The 18,294-nt window shown below is 46.5% G+C and overlaps 1 long non-coding RNA gene across 1 annotated transcript; it reads left to right on the forward strand.

Annotated features, from left to right (window-relative positions):
• Positions 1-4,830: 4,830 nt before the first annotated feature.
• LOC311584363 lies at positions 4,831-8,980 on the forward strand. Its single transcript, XR_014774834.1, has 3 exons — positions 4,831-5,088; positions 8,309-8,407; positions 8,857-8,980. It is a non-coding gene; the product is annotated as an uncharacterized lncRNA (long non-coding RNA).
• Positions 8,981-18,294: the final 9,314 nt, after the last annotated feature.

Consider the following 18,294-nt stretch of genomic DNA (forward strand, 5'->3'; position numbering starts at 1 on the left):
CAGCACACTTTCCTGACCTTTGCAGGAACACACACACACACACACACACACACACACACACACACACACACAGCACATAAAATAAATAAAAATGTAAAAATAAGTCAAGTACTGTATATGATTAAGAATGCAGAGAGCTTCAGATCCAAACCCCAAATGGGAACATTTTACACACCATTTAATTGTTTTTTTTTTTAATTTGATGAATCTTAAATGCGGAATTTTTTATGTAAAAATGAATCATGTTTTTAAACTTTTAAACGGAACTTTGAGAGAAAATTTACCCCTCACTGCACATCTCTCCCTTCCATATGCTGTGCGGCAGAATGCACTGGTGATGCGTGGCTGTCCTGGGGGCTCCTGTGTGCAGTGTGTGCAGTGTGTGCAGTGTGTGCATGGGTGTGCATGGGTGTGCAGTGTGTGCATGGGTGTGCACACTGCTGCTTGACCAAAGGCAGCACAGCTCTCCCCATGCACTCCTGTGCTGCTCACTTGCTTCAAATCCTTCTGCATTAAAAAAATCTCTTTTCTGATAGAACTGTATTACTCCGAGTTTCAAAAGGCACCTTTAGTTGTCTAGTCAAGGTGGTAACTAGGCTGGAATCTCAGTACGTGGGAGACACAATCCAGAGGATTGAGGAAAGTTTAAGGTCGGTCTAGGCTACATAGCAGAATGAAGTCTCAAAACAAACAAACAAAGTAGAGGCCAGTGAGGTGGCGATGAAGATAAGGAGTTTTGTTGCATATGCCTGGTGACCTGAGTTCGAGTCCTGGCACCCATAAAAAGGACACAGGAGAGATCTGATGGCATGAAATCCTCTTCTAGCCTTGGCACTCATGCCATGGCATACATGAACACATTTACACACAGACCGCAACAACACACACACACACACACACATACACACATACATTTTTAAAAGCAAACAACACACCAGGAGTAATTGCACATGCATTTAATCCTGGCACTTGAGAGGCACAAGAAACAGGCAGCTCTCTCTGAGTTTGGGCCAGTCTGGTCAAGTTCTGGGCCAGCCAAGGCTACACAGTGAGACCCTGTCTCAAAACAAAAGAAGAACCCACCGGTCCCAAATACTATTATACTTCTTAACAGTGGGCTTTTGGACCAGTCGTGGTGGCACATGCCTTTAACCCCGGCAATGAGGAGGCAGAGGCAGCGGCAGAGGCAGAGGCAGGTGGATTGCTGTGAGTTGGAGGCCAGCCTGGTCTATAAAGAGAGTCCAGGACAGACAAGGCTACACAGAGAAACCCTATTAAATAAAAGTGGGCTTTTGTTTGTTTGCACTGTTTTGACTTTTATTAAGCAGAAGAAATTATAGGTTTCTAAGGTAGTGTCGCCCATTGTTCCCTCATCCATTGGTGATGGACGTGTCTTTCATGGGTGCTCTGTGCTACAGTAGCTACTACCCACCTGTGACCACTGAGCCCTGGACATGTGACAAGTGTGTCTAGGAGACTGACTGTTCTACACGCTGAGCTTCCTGACTTTTACTTGATTTCAATTTTGTTTTTAAGACGGGGTGTTACCATGTGACCCAAGCTGGCCCCAAACTTGCCATCATCCCCCTTCACCTCCAGAGCGCTGGCACTACAGGAGTGCACCATGTCGGCCCTGATTTTTGCTAACTTAAATGCCAACTGAAATAGATGTGGCAGCTACTGTCTTGTGTATTGGATGATGCGCTTGTAGAAATTTTGGGCTGAACAGATTCTATCTATCTGTGTGTCTATGTGTCTATCTACTTATTACTAGAAGGGGGCAATGAGACTCTGAAACCAGACTTTTGAACCTTATAATTCCTTCCATTTTCTGGCGTCATTACTTTGCACACGTGACTATAACTGTCTGAGCACCAATTTGCTGACTTGTAAGATGCTAATGATAACAGAAATCCTTTACTGGAGTGTTCCGAGGAGCCGGTAAGTTAACAGCTGTGAAGTGATTGAACTGGACTTAAGTACACAGCAGGTACTCGGTCTCTGTTACAAAGCAAATTTACTTGTAGTGGGGTTGGGAGGCAGAATGAGGCGGATCTCTGAGTTTGAGGCCAGCCTGGTCTGCAGAGCTAGTTCCAGGACAGTCAGAGCTACACAAGGAACCCCTGACTCAAAAACAAAAACAAAAAACAAAAAACAAAAAAAGAAAGAAAGGAAGGAAGAAAAAAGGGAGGGCAGGAAAGAGGGAGGGGAGGGAAGAAAGGGAGCGAGGGCAGGAAGGAGGAGGGGGAAGGAAATGGAAGGGAAGGAAAGAAGGAAGGAAGGAAGGAATTTGCTCTAAGACTAGGCGTGGAAGGCAAGAAAGTCCAGTGCTGAAAGGGGAGGAGCGTGGCGGGAAGACAGCTGACTTGAATGGACAGACCCTTTATTCCTTCAGCAATGGTGTCTCCTAAGTGCCGACAAGAGCCTCTCCACCTTGCTTTTAAACCTCACACTGGCCAGTAGTTCCAAGGTAGGGAACGGAAGAGCAGGCAAGCAGCATTCCTGCCTCTTCGCGTCTCCCTCCCTGCAGGACACAGGTCAGCTTGATTCCCCTGCCTTGGGCCAGGCAGGACAAAAGGCCTGCGTTCAGCACACCTTTCCCTCAGCTGCAGCCAGAGAGCAGGCATGGTGCTCCCAGGCCTCAGAGCCGTCACTGTGCTGAAGCTGGTTTAAGGCTAATTCCAGTAAAGATGACACCGAATGACATCATTACTGCAGGAGCCGGAGCCGGAGCCGTCTTCCCAGGGAACTAGTCAATACAGGTAATCAATGCATGAAATGTAGCAGGTCTCTTTTTCAGGGGTTCTTTATCCACTGCCTGACTCTATCAGACCACCCGCCCACACTACACTGAGCCCTGGAGTCCGGAGTATTCACAGCATGTTCCTCTGGCTTTTGCTGTGACCTAAGACACTGGTTGGCCACATCTCTCTAGCCTCTGCCTGTGAGTGGTTCATGAGGAATGAATGACAGGCAGTCGAGCTGGTCCTTGGAAGCTCATGTTCTTTTTCTTTTTAGATTTATTTTAATTTCTATGTATGAGCGTTTTCCCCCCGCATGCGTGTTTGTGCGCCACATGCATAGTTGGTGCCCTCAGAGGTCAGGAGAGGGCGTTGGTTCTCCTGGAACTGGAGCGGCTGTGAACCACCATACAGGTTCTGGAGATCGAACCCTGGGCCCTCTGCAAGAGCAGCAAGTGTTCTTAACTGTGGAGCCATCTCTCCAACTTCAAAATTGCGTATTCCGGCCTACATGCTCTCGACACATATTAAGCTGCTCTACATTTATAGGCGGAGTCAATCCATCTGTTTGTTTCTGCGGTGCTGCGGGTAGAACCCAAGGCCTCGTTCGTGCCAGGCAAGCACTTTACCACTGAGCCGCACACCCTTAGTCCACCATCGGGACTTACATTAGAGCAATAATTTTCCACCTTCCTAATGCTCCCGCCCTTTGGTACAGTTCTTCCTGTTATTTTTAAAAAGTATTTCATTTGCTACTTCATGGCTGTAATTTTGCTACTGTTATGAATTATAATGTAAATATATCTGATATGTGACCCCTATGGAAGGGTCACTTCACCTCCCAGAAGAGCTGAGAACCTTCGCGGTAGAGGGCTGTAATGTTCTCAGGCTTAGCCATGCACAGACCAGTCCACGGGGCATGTTGTCTCAGGAAAAGGCACTGACTCTAGCCCTGGCCTGCCTTCAACCCCAAGCTCCGCCAGGAGCCTTGACTTCTTTTTCTGTTTCAAAAAAATCCAAGAGGCTCCTTTGGATTTCCAGGAACCTGGAAGAAGGCAGCAAAAGCACACTAGGCTCTAGGACTAAGCTGACCCCCTTTAGCCAGTTACCATTTCCCAGCTAGGACCAGACAGCCTATTTTCTTAGCATCACAAGACACTTTTGCTCTTCCTGCCGCTTCCAGAAAGGTTCCCAGCAGGCCTCATCCTCAGAGCCAAACCCATCCCTACAGGCCCCCTACCCCACCCCACCCCACCCCCAGGACAGTTCTAACCACCTCTGTCGCCTGTGAGTGGAAATTTTCCTTTCACAGACCCCATTCAGGGGCTTTTTGCAAGCCTTCTATCCTGGTGCAGTGAAGCAGGGCTGCCTCTTTTTCCACCAAATGTTCCAAAGGGAAATGACATTCACCAAGAATTTGGACAAACTTTTTTTTTTTTTTTAAGAAGAAACGGTGTGAAAATTGCCCGGATCCTTGTTCCTCAAAGCATCTCAAAAGCAAAACTGCAGGAAGTAGTGGATTCCGACATAAAGGCATCATTTGCCTGCCTTATTATCTCATTTTCCAGCAGGGCTGACAGGACAGCTGCCTGTTATTACGGGGCACACCAGGAAGTGATTTGCTGCCAAACAGAAAAGAGCGAGAGAAGGATCCGTGTGCTCCCGCCACACAAGCGGGCCTCCTGCACCTGGTAGGCACACAGCCCCATTCGTCCTCTTCACAGGGTATGTTTCTTAAATCCCATTTACAAAGCAACAAAAACAACCCCAAAGGCGCCTTAATGTCATTGTAATTATGATAAGCATCAGCAACCATTTTTCGGTTTTTGGTCTAGACTAAATGAAGTGGTGGTAGCCCTCCGGCCTCATCGCGCTAATCTCTTCCTCGGGTTGTGTGATGTGAGGAGGGGGTTACCCTTCCAAGTCACAGACCCAACGGGTTCTGCAAGATGAAAGATCGGTAACAGATTAACCCTCCTCCTCCTCCTCCCTCCTCCTCCTCCTCCTCCTCCGCCGCCGCCGCCGCCGCCGCCGCCGTCGCCGCCGTCGCCACCGGCCGAGTTTTGCAGCAATAGAGATCTCCCTGCAAGGTGGCAAAGCACCGACAGAAGTGACATTTCAAAGAAAAGAAGTAATTTCTCGATTTCTAAGGCAAGGGGGAGGGGCCGCGCTCCTTGTGAACATCAGACATCAGGATCCCAGAGCCAGAGAAGACACAAAAGGGTGACAGGAGGTCTTAAATGACCTTCGTGTGCACAGCAAAAGTTAATTCAGCTCCCTCAGGTGGATCCCCAAGGAAAGACTCCAACAGGAGGAAAAGAGAGTCTTAGCCCCTTTAGTACTACTGGTAAGTTTATGAAATGAATCTTTGAATTAATAAAAAAAAAAAAAACAAAGAAAGAAACTAAAAGAGAAGAGAAGAAACCAGTGGCGGCGGGGGGTGGGGTGGGGGGTATAGCTCAGTTGGCAGAGGGCTTGCCTAGCATACACAAAGCCCTGGATTTGAACCCCAGTACCAGATAAATCTGGTGTGGTGGACCTTTCCTTTAATCCCAGCACTCAGCAGTTAGAAGCAGGAGCATCAGAAATTCAAAGCCATCCTTAGCTAGCCCCATGGCAATCACATAGGCCCATTGAGTAGAACAGGATTTAGGTCTAGCCTTTTTACTCAACTGTCTTGTGAAAAGCTGATCGGGGAGGCAACTTAGTTTTGAAAGTCCAGCAAAGGATATGGAAAGATTGTGAAACACAGAGCAGAGAGGCGCACAGAGTGCTGGAGAGTCCCCTAATGTCCAGAGTGCTGAAGGGATGCCCCAAGTTCATGAGGCTCCATCTAAGGGTAACTCAGGTGCGCCCTCCCCTTACCAGTGTGCAACAGGGCTTCCCCTTGTGAGGGCACTGAGAACCCAACCTACACTGCGAGGCTCTCCCACTGCGCCTTTTTGTGTTTTGAGGCAAGGTCTTGCTGAATTGTCCAGGCTGGCCTCGAATCTGCTGAATAATCCAGACAGGCCTTGAACAGTCAATCCGCTTTCCTCAGTTCCCCAGGTAGTTGGGGTTACAAGCACGTGACACACTACCCTGCTTTCAAGTGTTTACAAACACCAACAGTGTGTGTCTTGTAACATTCATTATTTACTTCAATGTGTGTGGGGGGGGGGTGGTCACATGTGTACAATGACCTGGGAGTGGCAGTCAGAAGACAGCTTAGAGTCAGCTTCCTCCCATTGTTTGGAGTGTGGGCACTGAACCCGTTGTTAGGTTCAGAGGCAGAGGCGCCTTTACCCACCAACCCTCAATTTTGAAATTGAGAACAGGAACTTAGGAGCTGCATGCCAACACACACACACACACACACACACACACACACCCTGTAGCTCTTCCACAGTCTGAATTACAATTGTGGATTACGCTGGTACCCGGTTTCAGGGGTTTACTGATGGACTTACGTAAGAACCATCGAGTCCCTAGCAACTGCCACTAACTCCTGATCTTTTGTTCCACATTAGAGCTGCCATCCCACCACGCCCACACATTCCATTCTGACCCACCTCCCATTCCTCCAGCCCCCCCCCCTTCCACTGCCACCCGGTTTCCTCCAGTCCTCTTCCACCATGGGGCTCCTCCTCCATCAGGGGGCTCCTCCTCCTCCACCATGGGGCTCCTCCTCCTCCACCATGGGGCTCCTCCTCCTCCAGCATGGGGCTCCTCCTCCTCCACCATGAGGATCCTCCTCCTCCACCATGGGGCTCCTCCTCCATCAGGGGGCTCCTCCTCCTCCACCATGGGGCTCCTCCTCCTCCACCATGAGGGTCCTCCTCCTCCACCATGGGGCTCCTCCTCCTCCACCATGAGGGTCCTCCTCCTCCACCATGGGGCTCCTCCTCCTCCACCAGGGGGCTCCTCCTCCTCCACCATGAGGATCCTCCTCCTCCACCATGGGGCTCCTCCACCACGGAAGCCTTTGTCCCTTCCCCCTTTCCACATGAAGTCCCATCTTCTCTCCTACCTGGCTTCCTTCCATTCTCCTTGTCTTTGCCATCGTCTCACTCTGTCACACTTACGGAAGTGTCACAGCCAGGGGAAATCCAAGACTGCCTGTTCTGAGGTAGATGAAAATGTCTAGCAAAAGGTTCGACTTACTCTGAGTTTCTGATCATGAGCCAGTGAGTGCTGCCTGGCAACCCCGCGCTGCCCCAAACGCTTGGACCATAGGTCTTTCAGGCTTGGCTTTATTTTATTTAATTTTTAAATGCTTAGAGAGTTCTTCCTGGTTGAAGATCCCTGAAATGAAAGGTTACATTCTGAGCTTCTTGTGCGAGTAAAAAGGTTTTGGGTTCTAGAGTAGACCTTGGATTTTTGGACCAGGCACGCTCAGTTCATCCAGGCGTGCTTAATTCATCCAGGCATGCTCAGTTCATCCAGGCATGCTCAGTTCATCCAGGCATGCTCAGTTCATCCAGGCACGCTCAGTTCATCCAGGCATGCTCAGTTCATGTTTCCTTTCCAATTAAAGCACAAAAGTCCGCGCTGCCTTCTCTCTCCCTAGACTCTTAACATTCCCATCTCCTCTTTACTTTCAGCTCTTTGCTACCTAGATCTCACTGTCTGAGACAAGGAGAAAGGTTCCACAGGCACCCACACCCACACCCACCCGCTTACTACTCCCTTCATCTTCCCAATCAGCCTGTGTCGGAGTCTTAACCCCGTCATCTGTGTGGGAGCGTTCTGTGCTCCCTCTCACCCACTCAGGGCCATACCCTTAAGCCCAGCAGCTTTCTCTCTTCTTCCTGCACCACAAATTGTCACTCAACCCAACCCATCCCACACCAGGACTGTCAGCAAACAAAGCTGCTGTGACGCTCACAGCCACAGGCTTACCCATTGCACCCCAAGCTTTGCTGAGGGCCCAGGCTCTGTTGCTCTCTTTGCTTTGGCCACTCTGTGTCCAGAAACCCAGCGTGCTTGTCTGCTCTTCCACGTCAAATCTTCACTCAGGCATCAGCTTCGGGTCTGCCCTGTCTAGCCTACCCTACTGTAGCCCTCGAACTCACAGAGATCTGCCTGCCTCAGCCTTCCAAGTGCTGAGATTAAAGGTGTGTGCCACTACACCCAGCTCAAGCACTACACTTTTTGTGTTGTTGCTCTTTTTTTAAATGTTCATTGGTGTTTTGCATGCATGTACATCTGTGTGAGGGTGTCAGAAACCCCTAGCACTGGACTTACAGAAAGGTGTGAGCTGCCATGTAGGTGCTGGGATTTGAACTCAGGGCCTCTGGAAGAGCAGTCAGTGCTCTTAACTACTGAGCCATCTCTCCAGCCCTTGTTATGTCTTTTAATTAATTAGTTTTTCAGTGTTGGGGATGAAACCCAGGGTCCTGAACATGCTAGGCAGATGTACCACCTTGAGCTACATTCCTAACCCTAGTCCCCAGCCCTGGTCCACTGCATTTAGCACATAGACCCTCTAACGCACCAAATGGCTTTTTGTTTTTCACTTCCTTTATGTTGCTGCGGTTGTTGTTCATCCGTCTGTTTGCGTCTTCTTCACTGTCTTGCCCTTCTAGGCTTTAACTGCCGCGATACAAGGGCCTCTATTCCATTCACATCAGACACCCAGACCACTGCTTGCAGCACAACAAGCTCGCAATTAAAGCTGAAAGAAGGTAAATATTTTGCAGACAAGCCACCAAAAAAAAGTATGTATTGGGTTTTATATTATCCTTATGTTATACAGGAAGAAGCTGAGGCGGATTGCAAATGTAAAAACCATGCCAGGGATCAAGTCACTCACAAGCCAGGGAGAGCCCAGCGGCCTCCCTGACTCCACAGGCTGCTGGCCCCACAGCCGCCGCTCTGCGCAGCCTCCCTGAGGGGCCTCCCAGTGGTTTGGAATAAGCGTGTTGAATTAGATCCACCATAACTAAGGCATCATTCAGTACAGCCATGTCTTACCGTGGCCCCTTGGGAGAGACAATAGATAACACGGTTTTGATCTAAGATCAAATGCTGCTCCATTTACTTACTCTGAAAAACTAATAGGCCCCCAACCCCCGCCTGTTTGCAAAGGGTTAGCTTGTCATTCACTTATCCATTTGTTCCTTCACCCTTTTAGGGAGCACCAAGCCGCCGAGGGTATCCTGTGGGCTTCTAAAACAGATGCAGCCAAAAGCCAGAGTTCTCTGTGAATTACCATGAAGAAAAGAAAAAAACAAAAAACAAATAAAATAAAATGGCCACATCATACTTGGAATAAAACCCACAGATAGAAAGATGATCTTTCCTTCAACACATCAGAGGTCCCAAATGCCACCCCTCTGGCTTGCTGTCCCTGGGCAGCCATTCCCACAGAAGTAGGTAGGGGTTGCGGAGGCTGCTAGCCTGCTAATTCTGAACAGCCCTGTGCTGGAATTTGGAAGGAATGTGTGCTGTGCTCAATACAAAGCTCATGTGGCTTCAGGGACCATTTTAATTAAATTAATTATCTCTAGAAGAGACACTCAGAGCTCTTTAGGCCCAAACAATAGGTACTTGTTCTCAGTTCTAATGAGTCAAGCCCGTTGTTGAGAGAATCCTCTTGGTAGGCTGAGGACAATGTCTCACCAGATACTTAAAAAGCCCCCCTCCCCCTGCCACGCCCCTAATGTCTACCTTCCATGTGTCCTGCTCTGTCCTGCGCACAGCAGAGAGACAAACCTCCATCACACTCTCCTTGGCCACCCCCACTCTTTTCCCGTTGGCCTGTCTTGTGTTCCCAATAGTCAAATATTTTTATATAACTATAAATATATTCAACCAAATATCTCTTTGGTAAACAAACAAAAAAACAAAACAAAAAACAAAAAAAGGAAGGGCCCCGTGCAAAATGGCCAACGCCGCAGCATCTGTGACGATTTAGGGAGCGCAGCCTCTGTGCTCTGGGCTGCTTCCACAGCCGTTCCTCCTAACGGACCCTTCTAGAGCACCAGGCTGATGTTTAAAAGAGACTGCAGGATCAAGGCAAAAGAAAGGAATGCTGAGGCCGCCTCGTGTGGTCTTGTGGTCTTTTTGCAATGGAAAAGCAAGGAAGTAAAATCTACCAACATCTTTCCTTCTCCAGCCGCACTCCCTGCTCCTTGCAGCCAGCCGCTGTCTCTGCAGACAAGCCAGCACAAGAGCCTTCCCTACGCGCCGAGACCCACTTGTCAGAGCCGCGCAGGATCTGGGAGAGCTCATTACTCTTTTGTGTGGGCTTTGTGTTAATGTTTTTCTGAGATGAGGCCTTACTGCGTGTCTTAGTTAGGGTTTTGTTGCTGTGAAGAGACACTGTGACCAAAGCAAGTCTTAAAACGGACATTTAACCGGGGCTGGCTTACAGGTTCAGAGGTTTAGTCTATTATCACCATGGCGGGAAGAATGGCAGACACGGTGCTGGAGGAGGAGCTGAGAGAGTTCTACATCCGGATCCGCTGCCAGAAGAAGGGGACTGGATGTGTTTTTCAGTGGGTGTGGCTTGAGCATTTGAGACTTCAAAGCCCACCCCCTACAGTGACATCCTTCCTCTAACAAGGCCACACCTCCTCCAATAAGGCCACACCTCCTCCAATAAGGCCACACCTCCTATAACCCAGCACTCAAACACATCACTCTATGTGGGTCATAACTGTGCAGCCCCCCACACACACACTGTGTAGCTCTAGCCTCAGTCCTCATCTCCCCATGTGGCTGAGACTATAGGCAGGCCATTACAAGCAGAGCTTGGGCTATTGTTGATGATGTAAAAGCCCACACTGGACTGGAACTCATGATTTTCCTGCCTCGGTTTCCTAAGTTTAGAAATGACAGAAAGAAAAAAAAAAAGCCACATCTCTTAATTGTGTTTTATTAAGTTCTCCTTAAAAGGAGAGTGGGATGTACCAATGCTTCCTCCTTGGAGTCCTTAGCAGAGTTGTGAAAGGCCGTGTGGGCAGAGAGCTTTGGCTTCTGTTCTTTGGAATCTCTTTCAGTGAGTGACCAGTAGGCAAGGCACACAGGCAGAGAGCAGTGAAGAGAGTCGGTGAATGCTGTGGATTGATTGATCGCAGCAGAATTGGGTTTATCAAAATGAGTACAACACTAAGGGGAAGAGCTTGTCCAATCAGCTTTATGTAATAATAGCGTGAGCTTGGTGTTGGGGGTGATGGCCAAAGGCCAGGCGGGCCCCTTTCCAGCTTCCGCGGCTCATAGTAATCACTTAACAGGTAGGATGCAGTCTACAGCCTAGTGGTACCTCCAGGACGCTCTAAATAAAGTGGTAAGTATTAACAATGCTCAGAATTATTTTAATTTTCTTTCAATATAGTCTAATTCATTAATAAAAGGCAGATGTATGAGTCAATTTTTTGTTGTTGTTGTTGTTCCAGGGACAGGATGCCTAAAAGACATAACTGGAGAGGAAAAGTTCATTTTGGGTTCATCTCAAGATTTTAGTTCATCCTTGCTTGGCAGGCATGGTATAGCAATGGCTTCACTGCTGCTGTGTTGAAAAATATTTTTTTTATTATATATTATTATATATTATATATTTATATAAATATATTATATATTAAAACATATATATCATGACTAAAAGCCACTTAGGAGAGAAACATTTATTTGGGCTTCCAGTCCTGGAGGGGCAGAGTCTGTCCTGGTTGGGAGCATGGCATCCAGAGCATCAGGATGGTGTCACATCTGAGAGATCACAACATCTCCAGATGCAAACACAAAACACAGAGAAAGCCAGAGATAGATAGAGTGAGGCTGTCTCCTCTCAAAGCCCGCACTCAGCGATGTCTTCTTCCAGCAAGGCCACACCTTTTCAACCTCCCCAAATAGTGCCACGGGCTGGGGACCAGGTATTCACATGCCTGAGCCTAGAGGGACCATTTTCTTTCAAACCATCACAAGGAGGAACAGGAGACCAGTAAGGAAGGACTGGGCCAAAGCAGCACCAAACCCATTGTGGCAAAGGTTCCTGGAGTTTGTGGCCCTGGGACTGAGCTGCAATGGGTCTGGGCAAGCATTCCTATGGCCTTGCTGTTTACAGCCCACATGGTCTCTATTTCGGGCTGGCTCCCCGCCAACCCCACCCCTCCCCCACGCCCATGGCTTACCTTGTCAGACAGGCGATATACCTGGCATCTCTAACATCCTGGGGTCGCAATTCTCGGCTAGGTTTCACCCTCATAGCTTCTCTGCCATCTTGGGGCTGCCTTTAGAATGTGGTGGGAAGTCCCTATGACTTTGTAACTCTTGCATTCTGCATGCCTGCAACACTAGCATCATGTAGACAAAGTCAAAGTCTGTCATTAGACTCAATGCTATCCAGACCCCTTGGGGGGCTTGGTAGTGTTTTGTGGTGCTTTTAGGATACAGTCTTACCTACCAGGAAGCACTGGATGGCCTGGGACTCACTATGTAGACCAGGCTAACCCTGGAATTCACAGAGATCCATTTGCCTCTGCCTCCTAAGAACTGGGATCAAAGGTATGTACCACCATGTGTGGCTTTCCAGACTCCCTTGGAACACAGCTTTTGGTTATGGTGTTTTTTCATAGCAATATAAATCCAAACCAAGATATAAATTGGTTCCAGAAGTGGGGTATTGTTATGACAGACTTGACCATGTTTGGGGGAGGATTGTGGAAGGGCTTTGGAATTTGGGAAATTATGAGAAAACATAATTGAGTGTTAAGAGCATGGTGGGTGATTTCTATAGGAGCTTGAAAGGTAAGAATGTTGAAAGTGATGATGATGGGGGTCTGAATTGTGAAGTTTCAGAGAAAATAAATTAACAGGACTGTATGTATGATATTGTGAATTAAGAGCCACTTTACTGGGACAATTGATACTAGTCACCTGGGACTGAAGAGCCAAGGTGTGATTAAGAAGAAACCAGCATCCCTGAAAGGAAATCTTCCAGGAAGTGTTTCCTCAGGGTCAGCTCACAGAAACTGTGTCTCAGAGGTGGTTAAGGTTGTACTTTATGCTGGCAGACAAACTTGATCCTGTATAAGCGTCTTCCACATGGTACTGGTTATGAAGGCATGAAGGAGTTATGGAGAGCAACTGAGGCTTGGCACTACAAAGAGGCCAGGAGAGGCATTGATGAAGGTACTTCAGTAGCAACTGAACCCCAGGATTGAAGAGGTCATGGAAAGGCTTGGCCCCATGAAAAAAGTACATCAGAGGCTACTGATGAAAGTACATCCTGGTTGAATGAAGCAGGAGAAACCAGTGTATCGGAAATGCCAGTACCATGAAACAACTGGCAAGGACAGCAGCAGAGGGCAGAGCCAGAAAAGTGACCCACGCCTTTGGAGGAGCCCAGAAGACCACAAGTGAACCACATACATTGGACACTTGAGTTAACTGAGTTATTTACATTGTTGGAGCTGGTTGTGCTAGATTCAGATTGTGACTGTGCCCTGGGTTTTCCTTCTTGTAATAAGAAAATATTTAACTTATTTTGATTTTTACAAGAACCTATAGTTGTAAGGTGCTAATATTTTGAAGAACATTTGAATGTTGAGACTTCAGATGTTTTAAGGAGTTGAATTTTAAACACTGTAGGACTTTTAAAGTTATTTGTGTTTTATACTATAATATTCATATAAATATATCTTGGGGAAAACAAAAAGGGAAAGGTTGTGGTTTAACATGAATGTATGTATGGTCAAGCTGGCAAGGAGTCAATTGTTCTGGCTAGATGGATAACAAGCTAGACTTATTTTAGAAGTGAGAAACTCAATTGAGAAAATGTCCCCACCAGATTGGCCTATGGGAAAAACTGAGGTACACCATCTTGACTGATGATTGATGTAGGAGGGCCCATCTACTATGGGTAGTCTACCCCTGGGCTGGTGGTCCTAGGTACTATAAGAAATCATATTGAGCAAGCCATAGGGAGGAACCAAGTAAACAGTACTCTTATAAGGCTTCTGCATCAGCTCCTGTCTCTTTAAATTCCTGTCTTGGTTTCTCTTCATGGACTATGATCTTGGATGTGTAAGCCAAATGAACCCTTTCTTCACCAAGCTGCTTTTGGTCATGGTGTTTTATCACAACAATAGAAACCCAAACTAAGACATATGCTTTAAAGTTTTATTTAAAACAAACAAACAAACAAAAACATCAAAGTTGAGGCTTGAGAGATGTCTCATGGGTTAAGAATGCAGAGGACCCAAGTTCAGTTTCTAAATCCAGGGCCCTCTGATGCCCTCTTCTGGCCTCTTCAGGAAACTGCACTCATGTATACACACACACACACACACACACACACACACACACACACACACACACTTAAAATTTTTAAATGTTTAAAAAAATTTTAAGTTGAGACTGGTGCCTTATACCTATAATCGTAGCACTAGGTCAGGAAAACAGAGAGTTTGAGGTAGCCTGATCTACATAGTATATAGTAAAACTCTGTCTCAAAAACAAAACAAAACAAGACAAAACAAAAACCAAAAACCACACTAAGTATCTTTATGTACATACACATATGCAATACACAGCACATTGGTGATGTTCAGAATATCACTGTCATTAATACCTTAAAATATAAGGAATATTTCACGGATTTTATGTGCATAGATATTGAGTAGGGTCCATTTAACTTAATGTTTCAGTTCTCTCTATATATATATTTAATATATAAATAACATGTACATTATTGTTTTAAACTGTTAATTTTTCAAGTCACAAAGAACAAGTTTTGGTCAAAAGACACTGAGTTTAAAAAAAACCACTATTTTAGCACTGTTAACTTCCTGCCATTGAACACTTACCATATTTACATTATATAGTGTAATCAAATACATCATACATAAATGTTCTCAGAAAATATCTTACCCAATGATGGCCAAAGGGCATGCCATTTTTACTAATGACGGTCGAGAAAAGTGGAGCCTTCCCTGTCATTTCAATTACCCTCAAGTGGCAGCCTGCTACACAACCAGCTCCCTATGGCTTAGCATTCGTTCTTCTAACACTTGGGCCCCTTCCATTCTTCGGCCACTGCTCCGCTCCACCACACTCTCAAGCGCTAGTTGTGCTTTCCCAAGACTACCTCAAACATAACTCGTTTGAAAGACTGACAAGGTGGAACAGAATGGTTCTAGCCTAACATCCAGTGAGTATGGATAATTGATACATGTCCGTACTGCCACTGTTCCCAGGGTAGTTCATTTCTACCCACACAGACACAGCACTAGCGGGCAAGCCTGCGGAGCGCCACTCTGCTACAACAACGCTCACAGTGCCCTTCATGATTACCAGGTCCTTACTGAACACGGGATGGTTCGTGGAGGCTCATGTGCGTAGATCATTAGTGGGGCTCATTGGGACTAATGTTTCAGTTAGCTTATACTATAAAATAAAAAACAAATTCAATGGTAAAGAGACAAAGGACATAGTTCACACCACATTACTCACTTGATTAGAGAGCTCAACGAGAACACACACACACATACACACACACACACACACACACACACACACACACACACACACATACACCACAAACCCCAGGATCTGTAGACCTGTCTTTGTAATTTAAAATGTTAATGAGATGTAAATTTTTCAGTACAAAATTCATGAATGTTCATCCTTCAGCTGCATTGTGCCCAGCTTTGTAGGAGTCCTTTTAGTAGCTTTCATTAGACCCCAAAGTCTCTCCTTGTGCCTTTCCCTCAGTCTCACCATCAGCAAAGAAGATACATTTGACAACTACCATCAGCATGGAAGCAACGAAACATAATTTCAATTTGGAAAACAACACACCCCTTGCATTTTTTATAATGAACTCAGGTTTTTTTTTTTGGGGGGGGTGGTTCCAGCTATTCATGGTGACCAGAATGTGTTTAATCTGATGTGAAGCTGGCTACCCAGCCATCTAGGCAAGCTGCAGAATGTTTAACTCTAGGTCTGGTAGGCTGCCAGCCATTCTAAATGTTTTCACACCATGAGCAAGAAGTAATTAAATCTCTAAGTCACAGCTGATAGGGCTGTACAGAAGGCTGATGTCACCGCTCACAGAGCTGGGCGTTTACCCTTTTGAGAGTAAAACCACACTCTACCTCAAGGAGCTCTTGGTATGCAATTCCATTTCAGGCAACCATGGTAACGCTTCTTTATAAATAAAAGGGATGGATGGATGGATGGAATTGAATGGGTAGATTGATGGATGGATAGATAGATAGATAGATAGATAGATAGATAGATAGACAGACAGACAGATAGATAAACAGACAGACAGACAGACAGATGGGCCAGCAAGATGGCCCAGCGGGTAAAGGTGCCTGCCACCAGCCTGACAACCAGAGTTTGATACCCAGGGCTCAGATGGCAGATGGAGGAAGTGGTCCTCTGATTGTTGACCTTAACTGTCATGCTCACACATACACCTATATATAACTGTAATTGTAGTTAGGGAATGTGTAAAAGCACACACACACACACACACACACACACACACACACACACACACACACACACACGGATGCCAGAACACAACCTTGCAGAGTCACTTCTATCCTACTGCTACTTCTGGAGATTGAACTCGCATTGCTGGGCTTCCGAGGCAGGCGTCTTCACCCACCCAAAGAAGTGCTGTGGCTGACCGCACACTTGTCACCCCGTTTCTACTTCTTCAGCATAACACCATGCCCGGCAAGGCTTTAAAATGTTTTGTTGTTAGGATTTGGTGGGGCCTGTGTCACTCACTCTTGCCACAGAGTTGTGGAGAGCAGAGGCCAACTTTGTAGAGTTGGTTGTTTCCTATTACCCTTATGGGGACCAACTCAGATCAGCAGGGTGCTGTGCCAAGCACCTTCACCTGAGGAGCCATCTCACTGGCCCAAGATGTTACAGCAATTCAAGAGATCACATTTGTAATTTTTACCATTCCATTTGCAAAAAAATCAAGATTCTACCTTTAGTAAGTATCACAGATGCCACCACTAGGCCTCATATGTAAACTAGAGTCAGATTTCTGATTTTAGGTCTGGCACTGTCACCTACAACTCATGACCTGAGATAACATTCTGGGTCTAATGTTACAAAATTAAGTTAGAATGGAAGATACATTTTATTTATTTATTTATTTATTTATTTATTTATTTATTTATTGAGACAAGGGTTCTCGGTGTAGCCTTGGCTGTCCTGTACTTGCTTTGTAGACCAAGTTGGCCTTGAACTCAGAGATTTGCCTGCTTCTGCTTCTCTGAGTGCTGGGATTACAGGTGTGCATCAGTATGCTTGGCTTGAGAAAATTTTTATCATACACAAGAAAAATATGCTTGCTCTCCTTCCCTGTCCTTTAAGTTTTCATGTGGTAGATGTTTATAATCACAAGTATTCAAGACAAAAATGAAGGAATAAAAGCTTCCTATTTCAGTGTTTTTGTTTTTCTTTCCCTTTTCCTTTTTTGCCTGAGGCGATGCCTTGCTGTGTAGTTCATGACAATATCTAATTCAGGGTTAGGCATTCATCATCTTTCAGCCTCCCAAGCCATAAACTACTACAACTAGCTATTAAAAATTTATTACAAGGCCAGGCATGGTGGTGCACACCCTTAATCCCAGCACTCAGGGAGGCAGAGGCAGGTGATGGATGGGAGTTTGAGACCAGCCTGGTCCACAAAGCACGTCCAGGACAGCCAAGGCTACATAAAGAAACCCTGTCTCAAAACAACAACAAAAACCAACAAAACAACCAAAAAACTCACACACACACACACACACACACACACACACACACAAATAAATAAATAAAAACAGGAAACTCTTATTACTGTGTGTATTACAAGTAAAAGTGAGCAGATCCCATTGTGCACTGGAAGTGTGAGGACAGCCTTCAACATTTGGTCCTCTTTCCTCTGTTTTCTGTGAGTAGAATTCTGGAATAGTAGCAGGTGTCTTTACCTGCTGAGCTATCTCATTGACCCTTTTTAAAAATGAGGATTATGGGTGGTGGGTGCGGGTCCATGGGGTTCTAAAGATGAGGTCCTCCTTAATGCATTCTGAGGATGATTGTGCTCCCGAGCTACACGGAAATGTCCACCCCTGAGAGCAGCCTGATTGGGAGGAAACCCGTAGTGCAATGTATTAGAAATACCCAAGCTGAGATCATCCAACATGGCGTTGATCACACACTGTGTCTGATCTGCAGAACAGCAGTGACTGAACAGACATCACAGGACCATACTGAGAGCTCCAAACCACAGTGCTGGTGTTTCCCAGAAAGAAGGAAATCATGTCACGGGAATCGTCCATGCCCTCCTGCCACAGGACCATGGAACCACGCTCCAGTGAGCTCCCAGGGAGCCCGGGCCACCGCTGCCGCTGCCATTGCTTTTTGGATTGTGGCCCAGGGCAGTACGGCAGAGGAGATGGCTTTTGAGGAGAGGGTGCTGTTTGAGTCGAGCCCCGAGTGAGGACTGTACTGCCCATACCACAGGCCTCACGGATACTAGGGGCAGCATCAAGGCAGGGGCCCATGGTAGATGGAGCATGTGATGGAACCAGAGACTCAGGAGGCGGGATACAACATA

Source organism: Acomys minous (assembly GCF_964271855.1).
Source record: "Acomys minous genome assembly, chromosome: 15".
In the NCBI taxonomy this organism is placed as follows: Eukaryota; Metazoa; Chordata; class Mammalia; order Rodentia; family Muridae; genus Acomys; species Acomys minous.